Below are 15,406 nucleotides of genomic sequence, written 5' to 3' on the forward strand. Positions count from 1 at the left end.
CATAATGCAGATACACAGTGCATAGTAGAGGGGAGAGAGGAGGCCAGAGCTCAAAGAAGAAATTTTATGTGTAAATTTTCCTTAACTTGCCTTAGAATACAAATTTTTATTTCATCACAGATGTATAGCTCTATGAATTATAACAAAGTGAACGTACTCTTGTAACCACTATGCAAATCAAGAAATAGTATTGGGTTGGCCAAAAAGTTCCTTCGGGTTTTCCCATAACATGTTACAGAAAAACCTGAACGAACTTTTTGGTCAACCCAGTACCTTGCCTACACCCTGGAAGCCCCTGTCTTGCCCCCTTCCTATCACCACAATTACCATTTTCCTCCAAAGAAACCGTAGCTCTGACTTCTAACACTATAGATTAGTTTCAGTGCTTTTGAACTTAACATGAATGGATTCATTTCGTGTCTGGCTGCTTTGCTTCAACATTATGCTTGTGAGAACCAAACATGTTATTGCATGTACCTGTAATCCGTTTGTTTTCATTGCTCTGTACTACTCCATTGTATGAATATATCACAGTGTATTTATCCACCCTAAGGACATCCGTGTTGTCCTCAGTTTTGGGCTGTTATGAGTATGCTGCTGTTCACTTTCTTGTACGCGTGTTTTGGTACACAAAGGAACACATTTCTCCTTGGTATATACTTGGGAGTGGAATTGCTGATCATAGGGTGTGTCTGTATTCAGTGTCAGTAGATGATACCAAACACTCTTCCAAAGTGATGGTATCAAATTATACTGCCATCACCAAAACATCACAGTTCTGGTTGCACCACATCTTTGCCAACATTTGGTTTGATTGGTCTTTCTAATTCGAGCCAATCTGTTGTTAATTGGTGTTTCCCCAGTCAAGCACTTTTTTTATATGTTTATTGGCCATTGGATATCCTCTTTTGTGAAGTGCATGTTCAGATCACTTGTCCATTTTTTAAGAAGTAGACTATCTTTTATTATTTTGTAGAGAAGTTCTTTTTATATGCTGGATATGAGCCCTTTGGTTAATTGTGTTGGAAATATTTTCTCTTACTCTGTGGGTTGGCTTTTCACTCTCTTAATGGTGCCTTTTGATGAACAGAAATTCTCATTTTTACTATAATCATTCTTGTCCTATGGCTAGGGCATTTTGAGCCTTATTAAAATAATCCTTTCCTAATTCAGTCATGAAAATATTCCCTTAAATTATCTTAAGAAGGAATTAGTGCTCTTTATTTGTCATTTAGACCTGCAATATACTGGGCATTGATTTTTGTGTACGAGTTGAGGTGGGGATCAAGTTTGTTTTTCCTATATTAAAATTATCTGGAATTATTAACTAAAAAACCCACCTTCTTCCCCTGGACTCTTTCTTCTGTTCCAGTATTCTCTAGGTTTATCTAACATTGTAACACTGTCTTTTTTTTTTTTGGTAACACTGTCTTTTTTTTTTTTTTTTGGTAACACTGTCTTAATGACACAACTATAATAAGTCATGATCTACTAGTGTGTCCTTTTACCTTGGTTATTCTCAGCTGTTTGCATTTCCATATGCGTTTGGGAGTTACTTTATCAATTTTGACGTTATTGTTTTGATTGCATCAACATCTTTACAATGAGTTTTTAATTCCACAAACATAATATGTATCTTTCCCTAAATACTTATTTGAATATAGTCTTTTCTGATTTCTGTTTAGTTTTCTTTGTGAAGGTTTTAGCTTCCCTTAAATTTAAATTTATTCCCAAGTATTCTAAAATTTTGATGCAGTTGTGCACGTTTTTTAAAATTCCATTTTCTGACTTTTTTGTTAGATAGAATCTCTCTTCAATAAAAGAGTAAATATAAGTTATGGAACTGTTTCCTGATTTACGAACCTTTTAATCACTTAGAATCTTTCAGTGTTGCAAACAATACTTTAATGAAATTATTATACATCTATTTTGTGCCTACCTGTGAGTACTTTGATAAGATAGAAGCAGAATTGTGTGTTAGAGTTCCTATTCATTTTTTTTTTTTGAGTTGCTACTCATTTTAACCACTGGTAGATACTACACAGTTGCCCTCTCAAAATACTGACCCCACTAAATATACTCAACTAACACAAGAATGTCCATTACTCACACTTCACCAACACTCATTTAGTTTATGCCAATCTAAGGTTAAAGATTGCATATTACTGTTTTTAATTTGTATTTCTCAATAGTAGTATAGTTGGACATCTTTTCATTTTGTCTTCTTTTGTAACTTGTTTTCTTGTATTCTTTCCCCTTTTGTAAATTGGGTCATTAATCTCTATTCTTATTGATTTGAAAGCAGGTTTTCGAATATTAAGGCACTTAGTCCTTTGTTGTATATATCGCAATCCTAGTCTTTAGCTTGCCATGTCTTTTACCTTTTGCCTTCATTCATTATATGGAAATTTTATGTTTTATGTAGTTATATCTTTTCTGGAGTTGTTGTTATTGTTGTTGGTCTGAAGGAAGCCTTCCCTAACCTAAAGTTGAACAATATGTATCTTTTAACTAATATGCATATATGTTTAGATTTTTATTCAGTCTAGAATTTGTTTCTGTGTGTGGCATACATAAGGATGTGTTGTTAAGGGTGGCACTGTGCTGTAGGGAGCTTAGGTTATGGAATCTGATGTCATGGAGTCAAATTTTAGGCTTCAGCAGTTACTGAAGCAAGTTAATTACTTTTTACTGGGCAAGATGATTCCTATTTATTTGTGCTTAGGTTCCTTATTGTTGTAAAAAATTGTTTTCGGTAGTCAATGAAATAATGCATTTAGGGACCTTAGCACAGTGCCCGGCTCATTGTGGAACCAAAATAATGTAAGCTACTGTTAGTTTTGTCTTTCCCAGATTGATAACTATTTGCCCCAACATTTAATAAATAGTTGGTTCTTGCTTGGCAGATATGGAATGCTAACTCTCACATATATAAATGCCTTTCTATATGCTGATTTATTTCTAGATCCTTTAATATTTTTTGTTTATGTTTATCTAGACCTTGTGCCAATTTTGTGTCTTTGAAGTTGATATAGTTTAAAAGTTATTTAAATATCTGGCATTTCAAATTACCTCAATTCTTTTTTTCCTTCTAAATTTTGTTTGGGTAGTTGTAGACATAGAGTCTTATGTATGAACTTGAAAGTCAGTTTCTCAAGATCTATGAAATGATGAGGTTGGAATTTCCATTGGGATTATATTAAATCATAGATCAATATGAGAGGCCTGGTAATACTGAGTCTTCCTATCCAGGAACATAATTTATCTCTCTGGCTATTCAGAATTTCGTTTATGTTCTTCAGTAAAGCTCTACAGTTTTCTTATAGCTCATGCCATTTAAGTTAATTTTTGCAAACTTAATTAAAAATAGGATTCATCTGTCATGTTTTAAAATGGTTTTGTTGGTATAACAAAGCGATTTTCATGTTTCTAATTCTGATTTTATACTCATGTTAGTTCTACTAGTTTTTTCAGTTGAGAGCCTTGGAATTTTTGTAGACAAATCATGACAGCTTGTGTTTTTTATTGTAAAATGTACATAAAGTAAAATTTATCATCTTAACCATGAAAAGTTTTTATCATTTTACTCATTGAAAACATTTATTAACACTTTGTATATGTAGCACATAATGGTTTACATAATAGGTGAATAGATGTTAGCCATTTTTTTTTTTTTTTTTGTGGTACGCGGGCCTCTCACTGCTGTGGCCTCCCCCACCGCAGAGCACAGGCTGTGGACGCGCAGGCTCAGAGGCCATGGCTCACGGGCCCAGCCGCTCTGCGGCATGTGGGATCTTCCCAGACCGGGGCACAAACCTGTGTCCCCTGCATCGGCAGGCAGACTCCCAACCACTGCGCCACCAGGGAAGCCCGGTGTTAGCCATTTTTAAGTAGAGTTCAGTAGTGTTAAGTATATTCATGTTTGTGTGACAGATTTTCAGAACTCTTTTGTCTTGCACAACCGAAACTATACTCATTAAACAACTCTTCATTTCTCCTCTCTTCCCAAACTCTGGTAACCACTATTCTATTTTTTATTTCTATGAATCTGACTATGTGTACCTCATGTAAGTGGAACCCTACAGTATTTGTGTGACTGGCTTATTTCACTTAGCGTAATGTCCCCAAGATTCATCCATGTTGTAACATATATCAGAGTTTCTTTCCTTTTTAAGGCTGAATAATATTCCACTCTATGGTCTGTACCACATTTTGTTCATCCATCCGTCAACAGACACTTGGGTTGCTTCCACTTTTGAGCTATTGTGAATAATGCTGCTATCACCATGGATGTACAAATATTTCCTTGGGACCCTGCTTTGAATTCCTTTGGGTGTATACCCAGATGTGGGATTGCTGGATCACATGGCAATGTTATCTTTATTTTTTGAGGAGTCTCCATATTGTTCTTCATAGCTGCTGAATGTATAGTGATACATTCCCACTACAGTGAGAAAGTTCCAATTTCTCCACCTTGTCAACACTTGTTATTTTCTGAGTTTTTATTTGTTTAATATAAGCCATGCTAATCAGTGTGGTGTCTCATTGGGTTTTTTTTTTTTTTTTTTTTTTTCTTTTTGCAGTATGCGGGCCTCTCACTGTTGTGGCCTCTCCCGTTGCGGAGCACAGGCTCCGGATGCGCAGGCCCAGCGGCCATGGCTCACGGGCCCAGCCGCTCCGCGGCATATGGGATCCTCCCAGACCGGGGCACGAACCCGTGTCCCCTGCATCGGCAGGCGGACTCTCAACCACTGCGCCACCAGGGAGGCCCGTCTCTCTCATTGGGTTTTGATTTGCATTTCTCTAATTATTAGTGATGTTGTGTGTCTTTTCAGGTGCCTTTTGGCCACTGGTGTATCTTCTATGGAAAAATATCTATTCAAATCCTTTGCCCATTTTTAATCAGGTTTTTAACACTAGAAAATAAAACACAAATCGTTACCCATCTTTTTTTAGTAGACCTTTTCTACTGCCTAGGGCCTCCAAAACAAAGCTAGAAAAGTGGTGATTAGTAGAGTTCCTTGTGCTATTCCTGATTTTATAGGCTTCCTTCTAATGTTTTCCAGTTAAAAATTATGTTGGTCAGAGATTTTTTTTGGTCAATTATCTTTATCAAGTTAAGGAACATTCTTTATATATCTGGGCTTCTAAGTGTTGATATCACAAAAATTAGTTTGAGTTTAATGTATGAGGGATATATTTACTGAAATGACTGTGTGATTCATGTGATTTTCTTTAATCTGATTATCCAGTAATTGCATTTTAGATTCATTAGTGTGCAACCATCTCTGCATTATTTCATCATGATGAAATGCTGAATTTGATTTGCTGATTTTCTGGTCATTTTAAATAAGGAAATATCTTAGCCAAATATAATGAATTTTGTGAATTCAAGATAAGGGAAACTATGGGGACATTTTAATAGCAAGGTATACAGTGACTCCACAGTGGAGCACTGGATTTGTTAAAATGGAAACAACAACCAAATGGTTTTTATGTCTGCCCCCTGTGTTCTCTGATGTTATTTTTTTCCTCAGCGTTAAGATTTCTTCTTCAGTGTAGCACCAATCAAGATAAGTGGAAATGAACCTTGAAAAACAGTTGCTATTGTGTGTTGAGTTACATGGCATAGTGAGGGCGACTCCTAGGGGATTTCCCTTGACTTAGTTAGAACACACATTCATTCTATCTTGTGTTGTAATCTTAGAAGTTGCAGGTAAATGGTGGTGACATCAGAGTTACTGTTGCTTCTAGATCATACCTACCTCTTACTTAGTAACATCTAGCACATTATTAGTGTCTAATTCATTGATTATTAATTCCAGTATTACAAATAATAATATGTTCATGCATTCATTTAGCAAATAATTACTGAGCATCTACTACATATGGGTAAGTTTGATAGATGCTTAGAATTCAGAGATGTATCAGGCAAGATCCTTTCACTCAAGCAACTTGGTTCTTTTTGTTTGTTTTTTTTTTGGTGGCAGGGTAGTAGGTAGGTGACAGAGAGTAGCATGGGGGAGAGAGAGATGAAATGTACACAGATAAGTGCAATAAAATGGTCTAATACTCTTATTGAAGAATGTATAGCATATCATAGAACACAAAGGAGAGTATGATCAATCCTATTTGGGGGAACTAGGACAGGCCTCCTGAGCAGACATGGAAGATAGTAGGCTGGATAAGTCAGGTGGAGGCAAGCTAGACCAAACAGGCAGAGGAAGGATGGAGCAGGACTTGTTTGAAGAATAGCAGGTAGTTTATTATGACTGACAGATAAGAGGCAAGGGGACATAGATAAGAGGCAAGGGGAATGATATGCAAAGGCATTATGTCTGTAGACTTTGAGGAGGTCAGGTCTTCAGGAGAGAGAGAAATTATATGGCATGAAGGTTTTAGGCAGGAGAGTAACAGAACCAAATACAGGTGTTGTCAGACTGCTTTAGAGGTATTGAGGATGAGTATGGATCTGGCAGGGAGGTGAGTGGCTGCTGTGGAGAAGTATGAAGACCAGTTTGGAGTGGTCCTTATAGTGGTCCAAAGGATAGATGATAGGGGCAGTCAGTGATTTCTACTTTCCTGTGAACAGATGCGTTTTAAAAAATCTTTGTGATACTCAGTGATGACGGAATCGGAGTTAATAAAAAGCCTAGGTGCTCTTGGTTTCATTTTCGGTGATGGCTTATACCTTTTGCTAAGCCTATTGCCAGGGCTACTAGAAGAATAAAATAATTTGAATTTGAACTCATTTTTTTTTGCCCAGCCTGGAATGAACGTGGGACTTAATAGTGATATATAGTTATCCTTATGTTTATGGATTACCCAATCCATAGATAAAATATGTGTTCAGCTCTAGATCAATTTGCCTGAAACAAACTCACATGAAACGAGTTGTCTAAAACCAATTTCACTAAATTAATATTCTCAACGTATTTCTGTCTTCAACAGTAAGTAATTATGTTTGCACCACTCAGGCGCAATAACCCAGTGCCGTCCCACCAGGGAGTCTCTGTGATGAGTCACTTTTTGAGGGCATTAATTGCTCCTTCCTAGTCAACAAAATCAATACCTTACATTTCAAACTTGGTAAACCATTTACCTCTGCCTCTTTGTCTTTCACATTCTACCCATCCTTCCCCCAGTTCCAGCGTTGCTTCCTTTAGAAAGCCTTTAAAAAAGAAAAAAAAGAAAAAGCCTTTGACTATCCCACCCTCTCATGAGTGTCTCCGAATCCTTTGGCCATCAGGTACTACCTATGATAGGTTGTCTATTGTTGAATTTTTATTTAAAGTGTACATCATTTAACATTTTATGCGTTTGTTTTATATCCCAATTCGTCTCTCCATCTTTAGTGAGGGGAAAAGTAATCTGGGGATCCTATTAATTCAGGTATCTGGAGTAGGGTCCATGAATCTGCCTTTTTCACAAGATGCATAGGTATTTTGGATATAGTGCTAGATCAATAGTCTTTAAACTGGGGGATGCAGAAGGACCCTCCAAGGGGTAGAGGCATGGATAATTTTGAGCAAATTACCTTCCAGATCCTCAGCTTTCATTAGTACTCTCTTAATTTAAATGGATCGCCTACCCAATTTATAAAGGGAAGGTATCTCACCTATTGCAAATCTTGCTCTACCTTGCTCAGATGTGAAAACCTCCAGGGTGTCAAAGAAAGGATAATTTCAAATAATGGTATCTGGGAAGCCTTTATTAGAGGACCAAAAAATTGATCCTATCCATTCCAATAAGATACATTTCCAATTAAATTTTAATTTTTAATAATTATCACATTTCAATATGTTTTCATACGTTAGGTGCTAATAAAATATTTTTATAACTCAGCCCAGAAGTAAACCTAAAACTACTTTTGTGATCAGAGAAAATGTTTAAAAATCATTTTTACATTTGTATTCCTTGGAAATTATGAGAAGGTGAATAATAGGCATTGAAGCATAAAACTATTACTTTTGGATAAATTCTGTTAAAAAGAAAAGAAATTGAAATGTTTAAAAGGTGGAAAAGGAACCAGGTAAAATTCCTGAATGTTAAAGCCATTTGTTCACAGCCTTTTTAAACAGATAATGCTGAATGGCAAATATGGTATTATTAGAGTCTATGAACTACATTTAAAAGAGTAATCGTTACATTTTTAAGATCAGTATTCATAAATTGTCCAGAATTTGTTTTTGCAACTGTTTAAACTTACAGTGACAAATTTCAGGTGCCAATTTAAAAATGTGTGAGGAGTATGGTATTTTTTTAGAAAAATTGTAGTGGGTGTGTGCGTGTACGTTTGAAGAGCACCATTCTGGTGTGTACTTTGAAACCTGCTGCCTCAGAATCACCTGTGACCATGTTAAAAATGTAGCTCCCTGGATGCGATCCGGGCATGATCACGTGTGTGATAATAGCTGACATTTATTTAGTTCTGTGTGCCAAAGAGACTGAAAGTGGCAGATTCATTTCTGCAAAACGTGTCAATGCTGTTTGCCTTTACCGAGGGCATTGCAGAGCTCCTTTCCCTGTGGCTTACTGCCTGGTTCTTAGTGGCTAGAACCGGAGCCTAAAGTTATAAAGGAACCAGCCAATTCCCTCAGGTATGAGCCTTCTCAGAGTACTTGCTCCCTTCCCTTCCCACCCCCGCACCTGTGGAGTCAGCCCATCTCTCTAGAGTCTCAGGGAAGAAGCTTCTAGACTCTTCCCCCAACCTCCTCACACTTTCTTTCCCCTCCTCACCCAAACTCAGATCAGCTGTAGGGTGTTTGAAGGAGAGTGGGAATGTCAGTGTCACTACCAGGAACAAAGACATTCTGTCCTGTTGTGCTGTACCTGGAGGACCATCCTGCTTCTGTGTCAGGTATGAGCTGGTCATCCAGAACTCTGAGCCGCGTCTCTGGGAGGTCAGTGAGATGGGAGTGTGGTTTCTGTCTTGCTTTGTTCTTTTCTTTCTCTAAAGTGAATCAATGTCTTTATTTATTTAAAAAAATTTTTTTGGAGTATAGTTGATTTAAAATGTTGTGTTAGTTTCAGGTATACAGCAAAGTGATTCAGGTATATGTGTGTGTGTGTGTATATATATATATATATATATGTACATTTTTCAGATTATTTCCATTATAGGTTATTACAAGATATTAAATACAGTTCCCTGTGCTATACAGTAGGACCTTGTTGTTTATCTATTTTATGTATAGTAGTGTGTATCTGTTAATCCAAAACTCGTAATTTATCCCTCCCCCCCGTTTCCCCTTTGGTAACCATAAGTTTTCTGTGTCTTTGAGTCTGTTTCTATTTTGTATATACATTTATTTGTATTATTTTTTAGATTCCACATATAAGTGATATCATATAACATTTGTCTTTCTCTGTCTGACTTCACTTATTCTCTAGGTCCATCCATGTTGCTGCAAATGGCAATATTTCATTCTTTTTTATGGCTGAGTAATATTCCATTGCATATATATGTATATATATCTTCTTAAACTAATCATCTGCTTATGTGTACGTGGGTTGTTTCCATGTCTTGGCTATTGTAAATAGTGCTGCTGTGAACATTGGGGTGCATATATCTTTTTGAATTAAGAGTTTTCATCTATTCTGGACATATGCCCAGGATTGGGATTGCTGGATCATACAGTAGCTCTATTTTTACTTTTTTAAGGACCCTCCATACTGTTCTCCATAATGGCTGCACCAATTTACATCCCTACCGACAGTGTAGGAGGGTTCCCTTTTCTCCACGCCCTCTCCAGCATTCATTATTTGTAGACATTTTGATGGTAGACATTTTGACTGATGTGTGATAATGAGGTGATACCTCATTGCAGTTTTGATTTGCATTTCTCTAATAATTAGTGATATTGAGCATCTTTTCATGTGCCTGTTGGCCATCTGTATGTCTTCTTTGGAGAAATGTCTATTCAGGTCTTCTGCCTATTGTTTGATTGGATTGCTTGTTATTTGATATGGAGCTGTATGAGGTGTTTGTATATTTTGGAAATTAATTCCTTGTCAGTCACATTGTTTGCAAATATTTTCTCCCATTCCACATTTTGTCTTTTTATTTTGTTAATGGTTTCCTTTGCTGTGCAAAAGCTTTTAAGTTTAATTAGGTCCCATTTGTTTATTTTTGTTTTTATTTCCATTACTCTAGGCGGCAGTTCCAAAAATATATTGCTGCGATTTATAACAAGGAGTGTCCTGCCTATGTTTTCCTGTCGGAGTTTTATAGTATCTGGTCTTTCATTTAGGTCTTTAATCCATTTTGAGTTTATTTTTGTATATGGTGTTAGAGAATGTTATAATTTCATTCTTTTACATGTAGCTGTCCTGTTTTCCCAGCACCACTTATTGAAGAGACTGTCTTTTCTCCATTGTATGTTCTTGCCTCCTTTGTTTTAGGTTCATTGACTGTAAGTGTGTGGGTTTATACCTGGGCTCTCTATCCTGTTACATTGATCTATGTGTCTGTTTTTGGTGCCAGTGCCATACAGTTTTGATTATCATAGCTTTGTAATATAGTCTGAAGTCAGGGACAGTGATTCCTCCAGCTCCATTCTTCTTTCTCAAGTTTGTTTTGGCTATTCAGGATTCTTAATAAGGATCAGAAATAAGTCAGTTACTACAGAGTTCAAAGTCATTTTAAAAACTAGATGTGATGCTTGCTTCGACAGCACATATACTAAAATTGGAACGATACAGAGAAGATTAGCATGGCCCCTGCGCAAGGATGATGTGCAAATGCGTGACGTGTTCCATATTTTTTATATGTATAGCTGATTCCCTTTGTTATAAAGCAGAAACTAACACACCTTTGTAAAGCAATTATACTCCAATAAAGATGTTAAAAAAAACCCAAAAACTAGGTGTGAATGGTTACAACCCTGATAAGATGTGTAGGACAGAGAACAGAAAGAAGTACAGCAAAATACTAACAGTGGCGTCTTGGGTGGATTTTTCATGTTTTCTGAATTCCAATTCTTCAATCTAAACATGCTTATATTTTACAGTTTAGAAATCTCTTCTAAATTATCCTTTCTGAGAGGAGGGGATGCCAGACACTCATAAATGGCACAAATGGATACTCTGCTGCTTGTACTCCAAGAGGGTATTTCCCTTTCTCAGTGATAATAACTAATAACGAATCTGTGTTTTACATCTGTCAGGTCCTATGGAAATGAACTAAATGTTATACGTGGATTAAATAACTGTAATCCTTAGTGTAATGTTATGAGGTAGATAATTATTCATAGTTTACTAAAGAGGGTACTGCAGCTTAGAAAAAATTATATACTTTTCTTGGGCTTTGCAAAGCTAGTAAAGAGAGAAGCCAATATTTGAACCTTGGTTTTGCACCATTAAACTGATAGGCATGTCACCTTACACCAGCTCACACCATGCCCCATCCTTTTTCAGTAAATATAGGGACATTTCTAAGAACTGAAATGAGGATCCACTTTGGAATGAATGGAAAGAAATATCGGATATGGAGGGATGATGAAAGGATAAAATGCTATAATGTGTTCTTACATGGAATTGTGTATAGAGGAAATAATTCACATAATATACATTCAACAGTAATTTTATTTGAAATGCATCATTTATTTAAGTAGTATTGCCTGAACACCTCCTATATGCCAGGACTTGTTCAAGGCATTTGAATACATCAGTGAATCAAGAAGAAAACAATTCCAGCTTTATAGGAGCTTGCCTTCTAAGGGAGTGGGGGAGGACGATAGTGCTAAATAGAGATAATAAAGAAATAAAGTAAATAAATTGTAGATTAGATGGCGATAAATGCTATGGAAAAGAAGAGCCAGATGAGAGGCATTGGGATTGTAGTGGAAGGGTTGGTTACAGTTTTAAATAGTGTGGTCAGGGTAGGACTCCTTAAGACTGTGACATTTGAGCAAAGAAATAAGAAAAGAGAAAGAGTTAAGGGAATGCAGGGGAAGGGAAGCTCCAGTCCAAAGGCTCTGAGTACAGAATGGGTGTTGTGTGGTCTGGGTAACTGCAGCTGTTAAGCAATTAGCCAGAAAAGGAGATTTGAGAAGAAATGTAGAGCCATCTCTTCTTAACCTGGGGTCTAAGGACCTCTAAGGAGTCCAGGGATAGAATTCAGGGGTCTATTAATTCGGGTGGGAAAAATTTTCACTTTTATTTTTAACAATAACATCTAACTGAAATTTAACATTTTTCAGCAGACCAAAAACCTAGAATAACTTAGTAGAACCAATGACCTTGTCAGCAATAGAACTCATAGATATTATCATATCACATGATAGGTGTTGCAGATATCTTAAAATATGGTTGTGTTCATCACCACGTCACATCAAAATTATATTAGTGATTAGACCTGCCACTAGATCCCCTTATTTAATGTATTAATAAAGGGAGTACATGTGTCACTATATCACAATTAAAATTAAAACTGAGTTGGTTTCCTCTGTAATCCATTGTATTTCATTTTATACATCTAAAAATATTATTTGGAGAAGGGATCCATAGACACTGCCAACTGCCAAAGGGGTCCATGGCACAAAACAGATGAAGGAACCCCTGACAGGCAGTGTTGCAGGCCTGTGTGGAATCTTGTTTGATGTTGGCATTTGTGCTGAGAGTGAAATGGCAGGAGCTGTGAGAGAATTTTGAGCAGAGGCTTGATTTTCTTTTTGTCTGGAAAACTCCACTCTGGCTGCTGTGTTGAATTAGGGACTGGGGCAGGGGGAAGGGGAGTCTGGGGCCAGGCAGACCCACATCACAGTTATTAGATCATTATGGTGATCCAGGCAAGAAATTGTGCTTGCTCAGGGGATGGTGGCATGGACTATGGGTATAGCAAAGGAGGCAGCAAAAAATAATCAGATTCTGGATTTGTTTTGGAGGCAGAACCATCGGGATTTCCTAATAGGTTGGATGTGTGGGAGAACAGTCAGGGAAGACAGCAGAGTTTTTGATTTGAGCCATGGAAGGATGGAATGGCCATCGACTGGAGGAGAGGACTGTGGCTGGTAGGGGGAAGACCAGGCATTATTCCTGATGTGTGAAACTTGAGGTGTCGATCTGACATATACAAGGAAGTGTTTGCAGGCATTTGGATGCTATATGAGTGTGGAGTTGGGGAGGAGGGCTTCTGAGCTACAGATATATATCAGGGAGTCATTTGTGCATAGAAAAGTTGATATTTAAAACTCAGACTGGTGAGATGCTGAGTGTAGATAGAAAAGGGGAACCAGGAGTGAGTGACCCTGGGGAGCTCCAGCAGGAGGAGATTGAGGTGAAGAGGAGGAATCAGCAAAGTAAACTGAGAAAGAGTGTGCAGTGCGGCAGCAGGAAAAGCAAGAGATGGTGGAGTTCTGGATGCTCAGTAGAAAAAGTGTATCAAGGAGTGGGGGTGAGGGGGAGGGAGTGTGTCAAATGGTAGAGCAGGAAAAGTAAGGACTGAGAACTGACCACTGAATTTAGAAGCATAGAGGGCACTGGTGGAAGGGGTTAGGGGCAAAAGTCTAATTTGGAGTGGCTTTAAGAGAATGGCAGTTGGACACAGTATGGAGACCACTTTTTTGAGCAGTTTTGCAAAAGGAACTAAAGTGGGAGTAGTAGCTGGTGGGGCATGTGGGATCAAAAGAAAGGTTTCATTTTGTTCTGATTAAGATGGGAGACATAATAGCTCTTTTGTATGCCAGAGAGAAGGTTCCAACAGAAAGGGGAAATTTGAGGTAGGAAGAAGGCAGACTTCCTGGAATGATCTCTTTAAGAGAATGATTAGGATAGAGATCTTATGTACTAGCAGAGGGGTTGGCTTTGATAATACATGAAAAGTCATCTGTTGTAACAGATCCAAGAGCATGAACAGTCATCTGTAGTAACAGACCCAAGGGCAGAGAATATGGGTATCAATGCTGGTAGGTGGGAGGATGCAGAGGTTCTTCTGGCTGCTTCAGTTTTTCAGTGAAGTAGGAAGCAAAGTTATCAGTTAAGAGTGAAGATGAAATAAGAATAGCACTAACAGCTAAAAATAGGTATCATACACCTATGTGCCAGGCACTGCTCTAAGTACTGTACAAATATTAACTCATCTTTACAACAGCCTCGTGAGGTAGGAATCATCGTTACCCTTACTTAAGGGTGAGAAAACAGGCACAGAAGGTGTGAAATAACTCAAGCCAGATCCCACTGCTTGTAAGTGGCAGAGCTCGGACGCAAACCAGGCCTCCTGGGTCCGGAGTCTGCTGTCTCGGTTACGAGAGGATACCTACAGCCAAACTGACCTTCTCAAAGATAGTACGCATTTTCTTTTCTTTTTTTTTTTTTTTGCGGTACGCAGACCTCTCACTGTTGTGGCCTCTCCTGTTGCGGAGCACAGGCTCCGGACGCGCAGGCTCAGCGGCCATGGCTCACGGGCCCAGCCGCTCCGCGGCATGTGGGATCTTCCCGGACCGGGGCACGAACCCGTGTCCCCTGCATCGGCAGGCGGACTCTCAACCACTGCACCACCAGGGAAGCCCCATTTTATTTTCTTAACCAGTGACTCCCGGTGTCCTACAAGATGGAATACTATCGTGTCTCCCTCTAAGGATTAGAGTACATAAGGCAAACCTCTTAGCACAATGCCCAATTCATAGAAGACAGTCAGTAAAGGTTCATACTAGCTGGTTCTAGCAGCAGTCCATTTCTGTTGATGACGATGTTAACACTTCATGATTCTATTGATTGCTTTTTAAACATTGGGTTTCATGATTTAAAAATGGTTTCCAAATAGAGGAACAGAAACGGTATCTTACACACTATTAATATTTCTTTGATTACCAGCAAGGTTGAACGGCTTGTTCCTATGTTTATAGGACATGGAAACAGTGACTCTGACTTTGTATTTCTTTGACATCTGTTACCATAGTAACTAAGGCAGTGAGCTATGAAGGGAGTGCGTGAATCCACGAGCCTGGCTCCCAGCTTGCTGGCTGAGAGAGCCAAAGGGGCAGAGCAGCCGGAGGCTGTGTAATCCGAGGGCTGGATGCATCTGGGTACTTATTCAGCTGTGGCTTCTCTATTAGGAGCAGCTGTGAATGGGGCTCCAGGAGTCACCCTCACGAAATGAGGCACATGATGACAGTTGGAAGAGGAAGAGTAAGTATTACTAAAGATGAATGGATATGGTAACGGCCAAGTGGAAAAAACCTGTGGACGTGTGGGGATGAGTTGGCGCTGACTCGCTGGTACCATGAGGGATGAATTTCAGGAAACCGCTAATTGGGGTAGATCCTCTGCAGAGGACTGGGCCTGAGTCACATCTGTTCTGTGGGATGTGAGTCCTGTGAGGAAGTCCAAGTCCTCAGGCTGCATCAGCTGCAGACCCTCCAGAATGCTGGCTCCTTCTGGTAGTGAGAGTGGAAAGCTTGGGGTG

At 38.5% G+C, this 15,406-nt stretch overlaps 1 protein-coding gene and 1 non-coding gene across 8 annotated transcripts in view; both read left to right on the forward strand.

Moving 5' to 3' along the window:
- Positions 1-15,406, forward strand: part of FMN1 (formin 1) — a 411,489-nt gene that overhangs the window by 117,795 nt on the left and 278,288 nt on the right. The window lies entirely within an intron of this gene.
- LOC132490006 (U6 spliceosomal RNA) lies at positions 10,661-10,767 on the forward strand. The gene has a single exon (XR_009532369.1). It is a non-coding gene; the product is annotated as a U6 spliceosomal RNA (small nuclear RNA).

This window comes from Mesoplodon densirostris, chromosome 4, assembly GCF_025265405.1.
Source record: "Mesoplodon densirostris isolate mMesDen1 chromosome 4, mMesDen1 primary haplotype, whole genome shotgun sequence".
NCBI classification, from domain to species: domain Eukaryota; kingdom Metazoa; phylum Chordata; class Mammalia; order Artiodactyla; family Ziphiidae; genus Mesoplodon; species Mesoplodon densirostris.